Source organism: Capsicum annuum, chromosome 11, assembly GCF_002878395.1.
Source record: "Capsicum annuum cultivar UCD-10X-F1 chromosome 11, UCD10Xv1.1, whole genome shotgun sequence".
NCBI lineage: Eukaryota > Viridiplantae > Streptophyta > Magnoliopsida > Solanales > Solanaceae > Capsicum > Capsicum annuum.
This window is the reverse complement of record NC_061121.1, coordinates 194,357,713-194,375,494: the sequence shown is the minus strand read 5'-3', so window position 1 is coordinate 194,375,494 and position 17,782 is coordinate 194,357,713. Positions and strand designations below refer to the sequence as shown.

The window sequence follows — 17,782 nt, the reverse complement described above, 5'->3', positions numbered from 1 at the left end:
GTCCAAGTAAGAACTTGGTATTGATATTTATTAGTCTTAGGGTCTTTTCTCTTGTTAGGGTTCTTAGATTAATGAATATTGTTTGTCAAGTTTCTATCTCTTTCTTTGTAAATCTTGTTAACATTGTGTTGTTAAATATAAAAGTCTAGTGAAGCCGTGTGGGCTCTTTCGATTCACTAGCAATATTGTCTTTGTTGTTCTTGTTATTAAACTCACTTTTCTAGTTCAAACAAGTGTTGCAAGCCTAGTGAAGCCGTGTGTGGCCATTTTCGATTCACTAGCACTTTGTTGTTCATCTTGTTGTTCTTGTGTTGGTTGGAATCTCTTGATACACACTTAGCATTGTGTCATTTGGTATCAAAGATCAAGGCTAGGTTTTGTTCTTACAAAAACAATCTTGGAAAGCTCTTACCAAAAAGCGTGTTCTTGAACATTTTGGTAAAAAAATTGGTTGTAGATCTACAAAAGTTTTACTTGTTTAGTTGTTTCTTGTGTTGGTTTCTTTCCCATCAACACAAAGGGTGTCTAAATCTAAAGTTGAGCTTAATGAAAAAGAGAATTGTGTTGTGAAAAAAAAAAACCTTGGAAGTGACCATTGTGGTGTATTGTTGTTGTGTTCTTGAAGGTGTTGATGTTGTGTTCATCCTAAAATTCTCCTCATCTTATGTCTTAAATTCTATAAAGATAAATAGATCCAAAAAGGTTGTAAGACAAAATTGAAAATTGTTTGTGAGAAGACTTGTCAACATCACCTTTTCAAGACTTGACAACCACTTTTTCTTAAAACAAGGAACCTTGTCTTGTAGGACTAGTGAGGTCAAACATCACCTTTTGAGTTTGAAAAAAAAAAGAAAAAAAAAAGGGTTTTGAAAAATGTTACAACACTTTATGTTTTCCATCCCAATAACAAGCCATCCATTACAAAAGATATAAGGGGACAAAGACTTCAAGTTGATGAACTATTTATGTGGACCCGCGGCCATTGACATGCTACCACGTCACCCTAGTTACTATTCACTTGATAATTAAGCTCAAATTTGGATGTTCTAGTTTCTAATTATTGATTCCTAGTTTCCTCTAATTGACTTGAGAACTAATTAACAAACTAGTACATTCCTACTAGCTTGTCAATTAGTCACTTGAAGCCTTGTGTTCGTGTCAACTTTTGTTTGTGTGCTTTTGTCGTTTTAATACGTTGTAACTCTTGGATCTAGTCCGATGATAATTCTTTGAGTTTCAAACAAGAATCCATTTTGGGCAAGAGCATACTCATACCTTACGGATTCACGGGTTCCTAGCCAATCTACAACTCTTGTGGAACTTGAGTATGAGTGAACCAAGAGAGTGTGAGTAAGGAGAGGGATTTTAAACTAACTTGTTTTTGCTTGTGTAGGTGATACCTTGATAATGGAGGGAATCACGTCTCAAACCGTGGATTCTAATGAAATGGAGAATATGAGGGTCACTTTTGAGGCTATGACCCGAGCTCTTGAAAGGTTGAGTACGGAAGTGGGAGCCATAAAGGGAGAAGTGACAACTATTAGTGGGAGGTTAGAACAAGTGGAGAGTTAAAGGAACTCTCTTCCTTCTACTCCTCGACATGTTTTATCAAGTGGACATGATAGAAATTCCTCCGTCACCGTTACTCCCGAAACATGGCCACAATTGCCAAATCCTTCACTAGCTCCACTAAATGCCACAAGCCAAATGTCTCAAGTTCTGTAAGAGGTACTCGGATGTCAAATGCCTCCACAAAATCCAAACTCCCCCTTCTAAGCTCCACTAAACCAAAGACCACCACCTCCACAAAATCCAATTCCTCCGAATCAAGTTCCAAATGTCCAAAATCGTCCCGTCCACCCTGAGGAATATGGTAGAGAGGATTATGAAGGGTATGGAGCCTTTGGCGATGCCTACATGAGGGAGAAAGAGATGAGAGGAGGTCGTGTGGATCCAAGGAGATATCGAGGGTATGGATAAATAGGAAATTGACACCTAGAGAGAGACGTAGGCATCAATACCATCAAATTGAGCCTACCTATCTTTAAGGGTGAAAGTGACCCCAAGGTGTATCTTGCTTAGGAGTCGGCATGTGATAAAGTGTTTCAAGTGAATGATATCTCGATGGAGAAGAAGAGTTCTTATGCCATAGCTCATTTTGAAGGCTATGCTAACACTTGGTGGGAATACGTTAAGTAGTTCGGCTACAACCACCACCATGATTTCGGTTGAGGTACCTAATGAGGCAACGGTATCTTCCCGAAAGTTATCGTCATGAGTTTCTTGCTAGATTGTACAATTTATGACAAAGGAATCGAAGTGTTATGGCATACTATGATGAGTTTCAATAACTTATGTTGAAGCTTGATCATCGGGGAGAACAAATTGGCCATGACATCATTCGGTTCAAGTGTAGGTTGAACAAAGAGATCTCCACACATTTGACGCTTCACAAGTTTGATACCGTTGAAGGGATTTTCCAAGCGGCTCTTGAGATTGAAAGGGATCTTAAAGAGAGGTCGTCATTCAAGGCAAAGGGACCATTAACCTCGGGTTGGCTAAGGAGTAAAGATATGGCTCAACCATCTTCGGGTTGGCCAAAAAACAAGGACCAACCCACAACTACAAGGCTGTCCGAGCCTAAAACAGTCCATAATATTCTCCCTGGCAAGAAGCTCACAAGTATCCTAATCCTAAAGGGTTCCAATGTTTCAAATGCCAAGGATGGGAACATAAAGCCAATGAATGTCCAAACCGGCGCAATGTGATCCTAAGGGAAGGGAGATTGCATTACCTTGGTGAGGAAGTGGGTCTTGAAAAAGAAGAGAATGAGGCTGAGCCTCAAGATGGAGAGAAACTCAAAAAGGAGCCACATGATGATAATGATTGTGAGGATGCTTATCTGCAAGAAGGGGAGTGCGTGGTTCCAAACTTTGTAGTGAGGCGTGCCATGATTAGTAAGTAAATAGATGACCCTAGCCAACGGGAGAATTTATTCCATACTAAATGTCTTGTGAAGGGAAGTGTGTGTACTATGGTGATAGATAGTGGAAGTTGTACGAATGTGGTTAGTGTTGCAATGGTGAACTTCTTGAAATTGCTGACTACACCTCACACTAGTCCTTACAAATTGCAATGACTGAATGAATGCGGCGAGTTAAAGGTCACATAGCAATGTGTGATATGTTTTAAGGTATCCAACTACCATGACGAGGTGCTTTGTGATGTGATGCCAATGCAAGCTTGCCACTTGTTGTTAGGAAGGCCTTGGCAATACGATAGGTTGACCAAATATGATGGAAGGTCCAATCGGTATACACTTGAGAAGGATGGCCGAAAGGTCGCTCTTCATCCATTATTGCCTTCCCAAGTGAATGAATTATACCAAAAGATATGGGAATTGAGGGAAAAGGAAAAGAAGGCCGAGAGTGAGGGAAATAAGAGGAAACTGAGAGTAATGGAGTAGGGGAAACCGAAGGGCTCTTAATTTCTAAGGGGAAAGGAAGTGTGGTAATGATGGCTAGGAGGAAAGAATTATTTGTCGATCATGACGAGGATAATCCGATGCTCCTCTTGGTTCATTGTTTTAACACTAACGCCACTAACATTTCCATTTCTCCTCCTACTTCTCATGTTTTGCAGGATTACGAGGATGTCTTCCCAAAGGAATTATCGCAAGGATTGCCCCCACTTTGGGGAATTGAGCACCAAATAGATTTTGTGTCGGGTTCACAATTGGCCAACAAACCGGCTTATAGGAGCAACCCGGTGGATACCAAGGAATTGCAATGCCAAGTTGAGGAACTCCTCAACAAAGGATATATCAAGGAGAGTATGATCCCTTGTTCGGTTCCGGTGCTACTAGTTCCCAAGAAAGATAGGACTTGGCATATGTGCGTAGATTGCCGAGCCATCAACAAGACAACGGTAAAATATCGTCACCCTATTCCTGGGTTAGATGATATGCTTGATGAATTGAGTGGTTTGTGTTTGTTTTCTAAAATTGATTTGAGGAGTGGCTATCACCAAATTTGTATACAACCGGGTGATGAATGGAAAACTATCTTCAAGACCAAATTCGGTCTCTATGAATGGATGGTTATGCCATTCGGCCTAACAAACGTTCCAAGTACTTTCATGAGGCTAATGAATCATGTGATGAAGCCATTTATCGGAAAGTTTGTTGTTGTTTATTTTGATGATGTATTGGTGTATAGTAAGTCCTTAGATGAGCATGTAAAGCATTTAAAATATGTGTTTGATGTCCTCCAAAAGGAGAAGTTATATGCTAATCTAGAAAAGTGTTCTTTTGGTGTCCATGAAGTTGTATTTCTTGGGTTTGTGGTAAGCTCAAGAGGGGTCGAAGTGGATGAATCTAAGATTGACGCCATTAAAAATTGGCCAACTCCCAAAACCATAGGTGAAGTGAGAAGCTTCCATGGGTTGGCTAGTTTTTATAGACGTTTTGTCAAAGGATTTAGCACCATTGCCGCCCCCTTGACCAAAGTGATTAAAAAGGATCGGCCTTTCAAGTGGGGAGATGAACAAGCTAAGGCCTTCAAGGACTTGAAAGCTAAGCTCATCTCGGACCCTTTACTACAATTGCCAAATTTTGACAAGACTTTTAAGGTCGAATGTGATGCAACCAAAGTCGGCATAGGTGCATTTTTAATGCAAGAATTGAAGCCTATTGCCTACTTTAGCGAAAAGCTCAAAGGAGCAACTCTAAACTACTGTACGTACGATTTAGAGTTGTATGCCTTGATTAGAGCCTTGGCCACTTGGCAACATTATTTTTGGCCTAAAGAATTCGTGATCCGAATGGATCATGAATCCTTGAAGCATCTACGGGCACAAGACAAGCTTAACCAGTGGCATGCCAAATGGATTGAATTTCTTGAAACTTTCCCTTATGTTATTCAATACAAGAAGGGTAAATACAATGTGGTTGCCGATGCTTTGTCGTAAAAACATGTGCTTGTATCTACTTAGTCGTCTAAGTTAATGGGGTTTGAAAGCCTCAAGTCTTTATATCCCGAGGACCCTTACTTTACTCCTATCTATAGGGAAAGTGAAGAGTTAGAAAGGGATAGGTGGGTTACGAATAGGGGTTCCCATCCCTATACCAAATTTGATGGATACTTGTTTAAAGGTAGATGATTGTGTGTTCCCTCAAGTTTGTGGAGAGAATTATTTGTGAGGGAAGCACACAATGGCGGTCTAATGGGTCATTTTGGGGTCGAGAAGACCCTCAAAATTTTGGAAGAACAATTTTATTAACCTAGAATGCACAAGGATGTGGCCCGGATTTGCGGCCAATGTGTTGAGTGCAAAGGAGCCAAGTCACGGCTCCAACCCCATGGGTTGTACACTCTATTGTCCACTCCTTTGCGTCCTTGGCTTTACATATCAATGGACTTCATGTTGGAATTGCCGAGGACTAGAAGGGGGTGTGATAGTATTTTTGTCGTGGTGGATCGGTTTTCCAAGATGGCTCACTTTATTCCTTGTTCTAAATATGATGATGCGCCTAGCGTAGCCTCTTTGTTTGTTGATAATGTTGTAAAACTTCATGGTGTTCCGAGGACCATAGTAAGTGATACGGATTCTAAATTCCTAAGCCACTTTTGGAAGGCCATATGGGGTAGACTCGGTACTAAGTTGTTGTTTTTGATTTCATGCCACCCACAAACCGATGGCCAAATAGAAGTAGTAAATAGGACCTTAGGGTCTATGCTACGGTCCATGGTTAAAGTAAAAATGACTTCTTGGGAGGAGTACTTATCATTGATTGAGTTTGCTTATAATCGTGTTATACATTCGAGCACGGGGATGACACCCTTTGAGTATGTATACGGCATCAATCCCCTCACTCCTTTGGATTTAACCCCTTTGCCAAGTGAACTTGTGATAAGCTTAGATGGAAGCAAACGAACCGAGGCCATGAAAAAGCTACATGAGAAGGTAAGGTTGCAGTTGGAGAAGAAAAACCAAGAAGTTGCGAGGCGAGCCAACAAAGAAAGAAGAAAGATCATTCTTTAACCGGGAGATTGGGCGTGGGTGCACCTAAGAAAGGATAGATTCCCGTCTCAAAGGAATGCTAAGTTGATGCCACGAGGTGATGGCCCGTTCCAAGTATTAGAAAGGATCAATGAAAATGCCTACAAGATTGATCTACCCCCAAAATATCAAGTGCGCAACACTTTCAATGTGTGTGATATCTCTCAGGTGGAAACGGTGGAGGATGGCAATGATCCAAATTTAAGGACAAATTCCCTTCAACATGGAGAGGATGATACGGGAATTCCTAGCTCGAGACCTTTTACACGAAGCCAAGCACGTGAGTTGCAACGACTCCAAGCCTTGTTCACATTCTTGGCCATGTGTGAGGCCCTTGTGAGCCCATCTAAGGGCCTATATTAAATAAAATATAAAGAGGCCCACCAAGACACCCCAAACCTACCCACTTAAATTCCAAGGGTAATTTGGTCTTTTTCCCTCCTTTCTAAGTAACTATATAAGTCATGTAATAGGGTTGGTCTTGCTTTAGTTCATTCCTATTATTCAAGAAACAAAGACTTATAAATTTTTTACTTCTCTTTCTCATCATTTGGAGAGGCCAAAACCAAATTCTCACTAGTAGAGTGATACTAGTGTTGTATCTTGGCTAGAAACTAGGTTCTTGAGGTTCTTTGAGTTCCTCTTAGTCCAAGTAAGAACTTGGTATTGATATTAATTAGTCTTAGGGTCTTTTCTCTTGTTAGGGTTCTTAGATTAATGAATATTGTGTGTCAAGTTTCTATGAATATTGTGTATCAAGTTTCTATCTCTTTCTTTGTAAATCTTGTTAACATTGTGTTGTTGAATATAAAAGTCTAGTGAAGTCGTGTGGGCTCTTTCGATTCACTAGCAATATTGTCTTTGTTGTTCTTGTTGTTAAACTCACTTTTCTAGTTCAAACAAGTATTGCGAGCCTAGTGAAGCCGTGTGTGGCCATTTTCGATTCACTAGCACTTTGTTGTTCATCTTGTTGTTCTAGTGTTGGTTGGAATCTCTTGATACACACTTAGCATTGTATCATCTTAAGAGGGAGTATTTGTAGTGTAGGGCTTGGAAAAGACTCTTAAAACTAGGGAAATACATAGTGTTGATTCACTTGTGTTGTATTTTTCTTAGAAATGTGAGTGCTTGGGGACGGTTGATATAATGCCCCGAGTCTATACCCCGGACACCACACAGTGTTTACGATCCAGAAAGACAACAAGCTAACCCATGACTGGTACTTACTGTGAGCACTGAATAAAAATACTGTAATAATGCAGAAGTTAGACTTAAATGCCATAAGGTTTATATTCTGAATACTGCTGAATATAATAACTAAATAAAAACATCTGCAAAACTAAATACTGTCTGAACTAGTCTAGTCTGAAAAGCCTCTAACGAAACTATCTAAAAGTGGAGTTGATGGGACAAGACTTCAACTAAATCTGACTACTAAAATACTAAAGCTACAAAAATATTGAAATAAAAGCATATCCTCGATAGATGAGGACTCACTTGTAAGACTCTGAAAAATCCTAAGCTTAATTCAGTCTTTTAGGATTGTCAAGAGGTCCCAGACTTAGAATATTTTAGCTAAGTAATCAGACTTAGTGTCATTTTAACCTACGAATGTTGGCAGTCTTATTTCGCGACCTTTATGTCCATTAAATATTGATGTTTCGGTTGATTCATGATCAGGAATGTCCGAAGGTGTTTTCACACAAGTTTTGGATTTTTCAGACTTTTTTTGAAGCTCCTTTAGAATCCCAAAATAGTGAATCAACATGATCTTGGCGCGCCGCGTCGACTATCGTATTGATTACTATTTTTCCCAGCTACCAGCGTCCAATTCTAGTGCATCAATGAGAACATGGTGTGCCGCATCGACTATCGTGTCGATGCCATTGACGCGCTGCGTCAACCTGCACATCGGTAACTCAGTTTCAGTCATTAAAAGACCGCGTTCTTGGGGGTATTTACGTATTTTTTCCCTCGACTCTCAACCCCCAAAACACGAAATTAAACTCCTTATAGAACAAATATAGTCATTCTTTCTCAAATTTGCTCAAGAACAAAATCCTAGAAGATCCAATTTCAAATCAAGAACTCATGATTCAACCATAAGCTTTCAGAAATTCTTCAACAAAGGTATGTGAAGTGTTCATCCAAGGGTTCCTTCCAACCTTGGAGTCCAAGAATCTTTTTTGAACTTCAAGTAATTGATTTTATGATTTCTATGGTTAGAATTAAAGTGTATCCATGATTGTTATTTGGATTAAGTTCCTAATTCATGATTATATATATATATATATCATGTGAAATTGATCATTATATGTGTAGATTCATGTGAATCCATGATAAACCCTTGACTTGTGAAATTAGAGATGAATTATGATGCTCACTTGTTGTTCAATACTATGTGCATACACTATGCTCACCAAGTGCTTGATAAATTGTCCATGTAAACTATTAAGAGAATGAAATCATGTCAGGTTAGCTTATGTCCAAGTTATATCATGCAAGTGTTTGTAAAAATTCCCCAATGAATGAATGATGATCAAGTTCATAGTTTACATGTTTCATGTAATTCCATATCTCTTAATTTATGCTATCGAGTCCTGGGGGTACATGTACCCGATAATTTAGCTGATTACCTAGAGCCATGGTCAGTCATAGAATAGTATCAGTCACAACACAATCAGTAGTACTCTCAGTCAGTTACAAAACTCAGGAAAAACTCAGTAGCATCGATAATAGTCCAGTCTAATTCAGTATCCAGTTCAGACCTCGGTAAACTCAGTTGGCTAACAGAATTCAGTAGTATTCCATCAGTCAACGAAACTCAGTGAACTCAGTTTAGTTCAGCTAAAAGTAATCTCAGTAACCGTTCATTCCAACCTAGTACAGATTAGAAATTAGTTCAGTGTCTATTCAGTTGGGAGTAGGATTCAGCACTGAGTTAAGCTAGGGATAGGGGAATTTCTGTCAGCAGAGGGTTTGACCCTTAGCAATAATCCCTGTGTTACAAAACCACGTAGCTAGCGTAGGTTGAGGTATCTTCTTGCCAGACGTTATGAGGGTTGATACTTCTCATCCAAGTTATCCTTCCAGTAAGGGTTGACGAAAGAGCTTTCTGTCAGAGAGGGTTAACTCACATCTTATCCTTACTCGTGGCATGATATTGACACTCTTTCAAATGGGGTTATAGATTGGATCCAATTCAGTTAGAGAAGGGGCATGTCGATTAGATGAGTGCCTCCCATAATCTCAGTTCCAGTCTCAGTCTCAGAATAGAACTTAGTTCAGTTTTATAGATTCAGGACTGTCAGACATAGTCACTCAGCTTAATACGGAACTCAATATGGTTCCACAATAATTAGAGCTATCAGATACAGTTATTCAGATAATCAGTAATAAAATATTCGTAAACTCAGACATCGGTTATCAATATTCCAATTCAGTACTCAGTTTAGCACGATCTCTATTACAGTCTATGTATTCATGCATGTACTCATACTCTGTCATACTCAAGTTATTCAGTTATTATTATGAATGCATATGAACCCATGCATATCAACGTACCTCACTGAGCATACTAGTACATTCAAAGTACTGACGCATGCTTTTCTTTGTACTATGACGTCTTATATCATAGGTTCAGGCGCACGGGCTCCAGAGCACCCTTAGCAGTTCAGATTCTCAGCTTTCAGATTAGTGGTGAGTCCTTATAGTTCAGGGACATGCTTATTACATATAGTACTTCAATTTTATTTTAGTATATTGAGTTAGTTGGGGGCTTGTCCCACCAACTCCACAGTTCAAACAATTAGAGGGTTTTTCAGACTAGAGTATTTTTCAGACAGTTATTTAGTTTTTTCAGTACTCATATTCAGTTTTGGTAATTTGATCCTGCATTTAGATTTATTTATAGATTTAAACCTTATGGCATATGTTTTTTCCTATTTCTGCAATCATTATAGTATCTATTACACAGTTATTACAGCAGGTACCAGTCATGGGTTAGCTTGTGGTCCTTCAGGATTATGAGCACCATGTAGTGTCCAGGGTACAAACTCAGGGCGTTGCATCACTACTGAATCTACTGCTACTAACTGAATTTGTCTAAGCATGATCGGGAACTTGAACGTCCGAACCTATGATATGAGATATCATAGAGCAAAGAAAGAGTATACGTCAATACGTGGAATACACTGGTATGTTAGATAAGGTAAGGCTGAATGCAAGGGTTCATATGCATGAACAATAACCGACTAAATAATATAGAGTAATTGAATATATAAGAGTATATGAATAACTGAAACTGTTGTAAATACTGAGTATGCAATACTGTGCATAGAGGTGTATACTATATCTGGGCTTTTACTGAAGCTGAGTACTGAGTTCTGATAACTGAGTAACTAATATCTGAAATTATTGATAACTAAATAACTGATAACTGATTGACTGTGTCTGACAATCCTAATTCTGTAGAACAAAACAGTGTTCTATGCTGAGACTGAAACTGAAACTGTGGGAGGTAATCATCTAACTGACATGCCCCAAATGAGATAACTGGGGTTAGAACTGTAACCCCAGTTGGAAGGGTTCCAGTACCATTCCACGGTTAAAGACAATTTGAAGAGTCACCCTCATCTGGTGGGTGCCCTGAATGAGAACAGTGGTAGCCTTAACTGGCAGGTAAGACACCTCATCAACCCTCGAATGGCCGGTTGATGTATCAAGCTACGCTAGCTACGTAGTTCTGGAATGCAAGGACTACTTCTAAGGATCACACCTTATAATGGGAGGTGATCCCTTTTCCTTGGGTCCACTCGGTGCTGAATCCTACTTCTAACTGAAGCCACTGATTCTGAACTGGATTGATATGAGTTTCACTGAGTTCTATAACTGAATGAGTACTACTGTTTGTAATATTACTGAGACTATTCTGTTACTACTGTAGCTCTAGGTAAACAGCTAGATTTTTGGGTATTAAATACCCCCAGGACTCGATAGCATCGAAAGTAAAGCATGACATAATCTTGGAAAGCATAATAATAGATACTTGTTAACAATACATTCACTTAGGCATTTTGTCAAACACTTGAGGACCATGATTATTTCACATAAAATTAGTCAACACTTGAACATCGTGGATAAAATACTAACTTGTAAAATTTAAGGGTTTATCAAGATAGTCACATATTCATCACACATGTTATTCAATATCATGAAACTTACAATTACATCATGGATTGAAACCCAATTAATATGATGAATCATGAATACAATCAATTTCAAGTATGAAAATCATAAATGTATAAGCTTTTATGTTTAAATAGGGTTCTTGGACTCCATGAGTGAAAGGAAACCCAGGATGAACACCTAACATACCTGAGAAGATTAATTCTTGAAGGTTCTTGAAGAAGTTCTTGATTTTTGAAAACTAGGGTTTTGCCTTTTTTGATAGAGAGTAACTTAATCTTGAGAGAAAGTGAGTGAATAATGAAATAATGAGAAATTAGTGCTCTTTTAGGGCTTAATTTCATGTTTAGGAATGATTAGGGCCGTGGAATATTACCAATTTACCCCTGGAAAGTTATTAAAATTTGTTACTAAAAAACTCAATTTTGGGCTTCACCATAATACGGTGGCATTGCGATGAGCCACTGGAATTTGACTGAGAACTGTGTAAAAAAGAAGAGCATGAAATTAACTCTTGGCGTTACGCGACACCATCGCGGAGTCTCACTGAATTTTGACAACTAGGAAAATGGCCCTTGGCGCGATGCGGTGGGATCGCAGTCCCTCACTGGAAAAATGATAATTGTAAACTGGGACATTGGTGTGATGCACTATTATCGCGGAGCTTCACTGGAAATTGACGAATGCCATTTGAACTGGCTCCGCGACGCGGTTCTGCACCTAGTGGCACACTGTTTTACAAAAATTGCTATAACTTATCAGCTGTTATCGGATTTGGGTGAATTTTATATCGTTGGAAAGCTGACTGAATTTCCTACGCAATGGTAAGTTCTAAACTAAAAAACTCTAAGTATTTTAAAAATTTTATATAAGAATACTCATATACTGAGAGTGAAACTAAGTTAGAAAAATACAGGATATTACATTTGAGTTCCTCTTGTGTTTACGTAAGATCTTGGTGTTGTTTATATGAGTCTTAGGGGTCCAAATATTTGATACATCTTTTGGTTCTTATTTTTTGTAGACTCTTATGTCAAGATATCTATCTTTTACATTTATGCAAATTAGTTTACGTTTTGCTTCTTGAATCTGCGTGGTGTTTGCTTTTTTAGTATAATCTCCATCTAATTTTCTTCTTTCTTAGATTATTCTTATATCATTTCTTACACAATCAAATTCTCTATGTGTTGGCCTCACTTGATGTCATCAAAAGCTAAGATTGTCATTTGGCTCATATCAATTTCAAAGATCTCATCAGTCCTTATCCTTTAAAATAAAAGTTGTAACTATTTTTTTTAGTTACATGTGTCTCCTAGAAATTTTGGGCCCCCCATAATGGTGAGTCCTAAATCAATTGCTTGGGCTGCTTCACTGTTGGGTCGACTCTGGTTAAATCTTTCTGCTAAAATTACTAAAAATTACATAAACCAACAACTTATGTTTTCTTTATTACGAAAAATCCCATCTCCCTAAACATAGTACATAAATCACACCTTTTAAGTTTCTCTCTGTAAAAGTACATATACATAGAAATCTCTTATTTTCTCACGGCTTTTCCCTTAAAAAAAGGCTAGAATTAAGGGTCAGTTACCATGTTTGAAATCAACCTTGTTTGAGTCCAACTGCTAGTCACTGGTATTCAATTTTAACTTAATCTTCTTTTATCATTCTCAATTTTTAAGATCTGAGGTTAGTAAAAAAAATCTTTAATTAATCAAAATTTTAGAGATTTTTGAATGAACAAATTGTTTGATGTTTTGATTAAGTAATTTTTTTGGTTTTCTACTTTACCAAAATATAGTTTGAATATCTGGATTCTCCTTTTTTCTTTTTAGAATCGTCGATTTCAAGTACTAAATTAACAACACAGTACTTAGTAAATTGATGATTCTCCTTCTCTTAGTTTAGGATTAACTCAGTTAGAGCACACTGAACCAACAAATTCAATTGTTAGGTTTGTTTCCGAAGTATTTGATTTCAAGAAACCTAACTTTATTAAAAACAGATCAAAAAATCGTAACGACCCTATCAAGATGAAAAAGATTTACAAAGTTTCTGCTGGAAGTCAAAAATATAAATTGAAGAATCGTCAAGAAAATTCAAAAAGAATGATACTGCACAGCCACGTTTACCAAAGATATTTTTGATTTTCAATTTTAATTTTTTGTTCTGGGATTATTGTATTTTTATCAGTAATTTGAGGTTTAAAAATATTAATTAATAGGCTATGGTTTGTTAGTTCTTATGTATTTTTTGGGTTTTTTCGTAAGTTTGAAGTTATGTTAGAAGCTGCCTATTCAAATACAAAACAACTCTTTGTATATATTCGATATATACATATTTGATGATGTGTTTGGTTGAAATACAATGATATATATAGTTCATATACATATGTGGTTGTTGGGTGTATATATTAGTAAGTATGTATGTGTTGTTGGGTGTATACATATGTAGTTCATTACATGTTGTTGAAAACATACATAAGTTATTTTTTGAGATTATGTATTGAAATGTGTGTTTGAGGCATCAGACATTACAAATGTATATGTAAAATATATACATAAGTCAATATATGTTATTAAACTTGTAATGAAATTCCTAGTCCGTATACATCATATTTTTATGTATATGTTTTTAATTTTCTTATGTGTTTTTGAGACAATGGACATCACCTATGTATATGGCTAACATATACACAATTTTTTATATGTAGTTAGATGGGTAATGAAATGCCTAGTTGATATACATCATTTTTTTAATTTATTGCTCATATGTGAGCCTACTTATTAGATGTTGTTAGATGTTTAATGAAATGCCTAGTTGATATGTACTGTATATGTTTTGACCATTAAGGCTCATATATGCTATCTTTTTCATTTCCAATAGGGTCTGAAATACAAGATAAAAAATATCCCTGCATATTTGTTGCATTTCGATAGTTATTACAACTGTGGATTTGGATCAAATATACAGAATTATCTTGGTGAAGAAGTTCAGAATCTTTTTATGCAAATAAGTTTTGGTTCCTTTATAGGCATTCCTCAGTGTAACTTCCAGGGGCAGATTTCCAAATGCTTACTTATGTTTGAGATTGAGTAAGATAACTCGGATAAAATTCACATTTACATGCAGAAAACTATTCTCAAGTTTATTATTAGTGAGTTTGCTATAAAATTCAGACTTAAATGTACAGGGAACATTGAGGAACACCTTTATACTGAATCATCTAAGTCCATATTAATGGCGAAGTATTTTTCAGATGCAAAAAATTCTGTCAAAAAAAATCTTTTTGTACGGCGATTCAAGTTGGGAAACTTCAACAATAATACCGATGCTTTGAACATGTCCACACTCTACTTTATTCATACTTTTTTGTATTCACAAATACGTGATGATACTATTAGTAAATCCAACTTTGTGATGGTTGAGGATGGAAGATACAAACAATTCCAATGGGGGAAGTCTTCATTTCAAAAGATTATTGCAACGTGAACACAAGATTTTTTTGTTGAAAAATAGTTATACCGAATTGGGGAATGCTGCATGTGCTAAATGTTTGGATTTATGAATGTTGTTCTAAGGTAGACAACACGATAGCTGAGCGTGTTGGAAATGTAATTCGAAGAATTTTTAATTGAAAGGTTGTTGGGATTAAGGTGAAGTATAAGAAGTTCATAACTGGTATGTATTTCGATTTAATGTTTATATTTCACTCTGTTGACTTTAACAGACTCTTAATGTTTCCATTTTTTATTGCTTAACATTTTGTATACAACAATTTACGGCCAACTCGTGAAGAAGTGCAAAGGGTTGATTTTCCAATGATTGAGGGAATTGAATTAAAATGATGTTGAATCTGCATTCTCACATGATACTTCTCCCAATCGTAGTGGTAAAAGGCATGTTGTCGACATACATACACATTCGAACTCTGACATACAAGGTTTTTAGAATTTTAGTACAGATCTACTGCCAAAAATTCTGAAAAAATAGGTCTGAGTACTGATGCATCAGCATCACAACCTACAAAGAGGAGAAGGACAGTCCATTTTGATGTTAAAACTGTCGAGATAAGAGATCGTGAGGAAACACCATCGACTAATTCAAGAAGAAATATGCCAACAGACAAAACATTGACTTTTGTTTCAGACTGTGTTGCTGCAGCAAACACAACTCCATCATCATCCAGCAAGTCTGTTCATCATGCCACTTCTGATGAAAAGTGGGACGAGATAAAGTCATTTTTACATTCTTATGTAAGTTTTCGCATATGGTCAACAATATAAATAAAATTATGAAAACACTATAAATTTTCTTGTCTTTGTATCTACAGGTTAGTAAAAATTCAATGTTCTTCACGATCTAATGGCTAAACAACATAAGGACTCAAATGACAAAATGGATAAACAACATGTCAAACTCATGCACATGTTGAAACAAAACAAGAACACCAGTGAAAAGGTAAATTAAATTGGATTTATGTTATATATTCAACGAAATCCAATTTGGATTATAGTTTTGTCTTTATTATTTGACCGGTTTATATTGTATTTTGAAAAATTATTGTATGAGGTTCATATACATCATAAATTATTGTATGTATTTTTGGTTGTTATTTCATTTACAATATCTCACATATATATACTATTTCAATATACAAGCACTGTTTTGTGTATAATGACACCATATGTATGTTATTTAATATACGTAAACTAGGCTATGTATATTAGAAAATATACATAACTGTGTTATGTATATTAGATAATATACATAACTGTGTTATGTATATTTGTTTCATATGTATGCTATATAATATACATAGAATAAAAAAGACACTTCACATGCATACTAACTAATTTTTTTAGGATGTAACCAACATTTTTGTTATTAAATTAGGACGGTGAAGAAACAAACATTTGGCCAAAAAAGGGTACATCCAATGTAAGTTCACCGTTGAAAAATTTTAAGGTTATTTATTCCTATTTCTTAGTTCAAATTGTTTAAGTTTATTTTCATAATAAAATCAACAGGATCATGATGTGGAAGGTTAAAAAATGGGAGATGTACCATCACAAGAGCAGGTTGATGAGATGGATATCTTCTTAATCGTGGAGGAAAAAGAAAAAGGAGTACGTTTTTATAAATATGCCTTTTTGTTATCCTACATTGATATTATCAAAACTATTCTTACTCATATATAATACTAATTTCATCAGGATGATGAAGTGGGAGGTTTCAAAACAGGAGATGCACCATCACGAGACAATGTCGAAGAGATTGTTATGGCCACAATTTTGAAAGACAAAGGAAAAAAAGTATTTTCTAAATAATAGTTTTACATAGGTTGTTTCATATGTTAATTTATCTTTTTTTTTTACTTTTTCAAATTTATGATAAATTTTTAGCTCAGTTTGTTGTGGATTTTGTCTAGTGTTCTTGGTATTTATATTGTTATTACAATGTATATGTGATATATAATATGTATATGATTATAATATACATACATTGTGCATCAAAATGACAACGTTATTATAAACCATGCAATGCTCATTTTAAACATTTAGGTTGTTGACGACACTGATAAATTGGTAGGCAAAGTGTTTGGTGACAATATAATGAAGGATTCTTATTTTGATGGGAACCACAGTCCTATACAAAAACAAACCAAGGTTAGATATCTCATATTTTAAATCTTATAATTAAAATAATAAAATGATTTAGTTTTGCATATGTTTTATGTTATATCTACTAGGATATCGAAGGTTGTTGTGCGGATATTGGAGCTGCCATATTAGATGCTCTAGATGAAGCTGCAGTAAATCAGAAATCGAATTACGATAAATTTGAAACATCTATTATATTGCAAATCCATAAAGAGCATCTGCTAAATACATAAAGTGCATTCTTTTCCAATATATATGTCATATATTTTACATATCACACTACTATTACTAACACATTTAAACAAAACTAACAATATACACATAATATTTACTATTAGGATGATTTCTCGAGTACAATTTCAGAATCTGCTCAAGCTGAATTAGATGCTATAATGAAAGCTCTGGCAGTATCGGTGAATGATCTTCCTCTAGAAGTTTTTAAACCGTCAGAAGATACAGTTAACCGGCATTCCATATTTGATATTCAGATTTCTACAGATTTTTCTGATGTAGTTATTGTGGAACATCAGGCTGCCAAAACCCCTGCCAAAAGGACCAGGACTAAATATAAAGTTTTCAAGTCACCATACCTTACAGAGTATGCTTCTAGTTCAAAGGCCATTGAGGACGAAACCACAGAATTAAACCAGAAATTCGCATTTGATGGTTTTAGAATATTTGACAACATGTCCAGGAGTATCATTGAATAGTACAAAGAGTGGGTTGAGGAAGGTCTATTGAAGTTACATACAAAACAGTAAGTTTTATCATCATTAAATTGAGCATTTTTTGTCAATATGCGTATACAATTTATATTTTTTTCTTACTAACAAAATTTAACATTTTATAGAAAAATGAATGATGATTACTAT

General features: G+C 36.1%; 1 long non-coding RNA gene across 1 annotated transcript; it reads left to right on the top strand.

Annotated features, from left to right (window-relative positions):
- Nucleotides 1-16,187: 16,187 nt before the first annotated feature.
- LOC124888545 lies at nt 16,188-16,783 on the top strand. The gene is made up of 2 exons (XR_007046972.1): nt 16,188-16,376; nt 16,464-16,783. It is a non-coding gene; the product is annotated as an uncharacterized LOC124888545 (long non-coding RNA).
- The last annotated feature ends 999 nt before the right edge of the window (nt 16,784-17,782 follow it).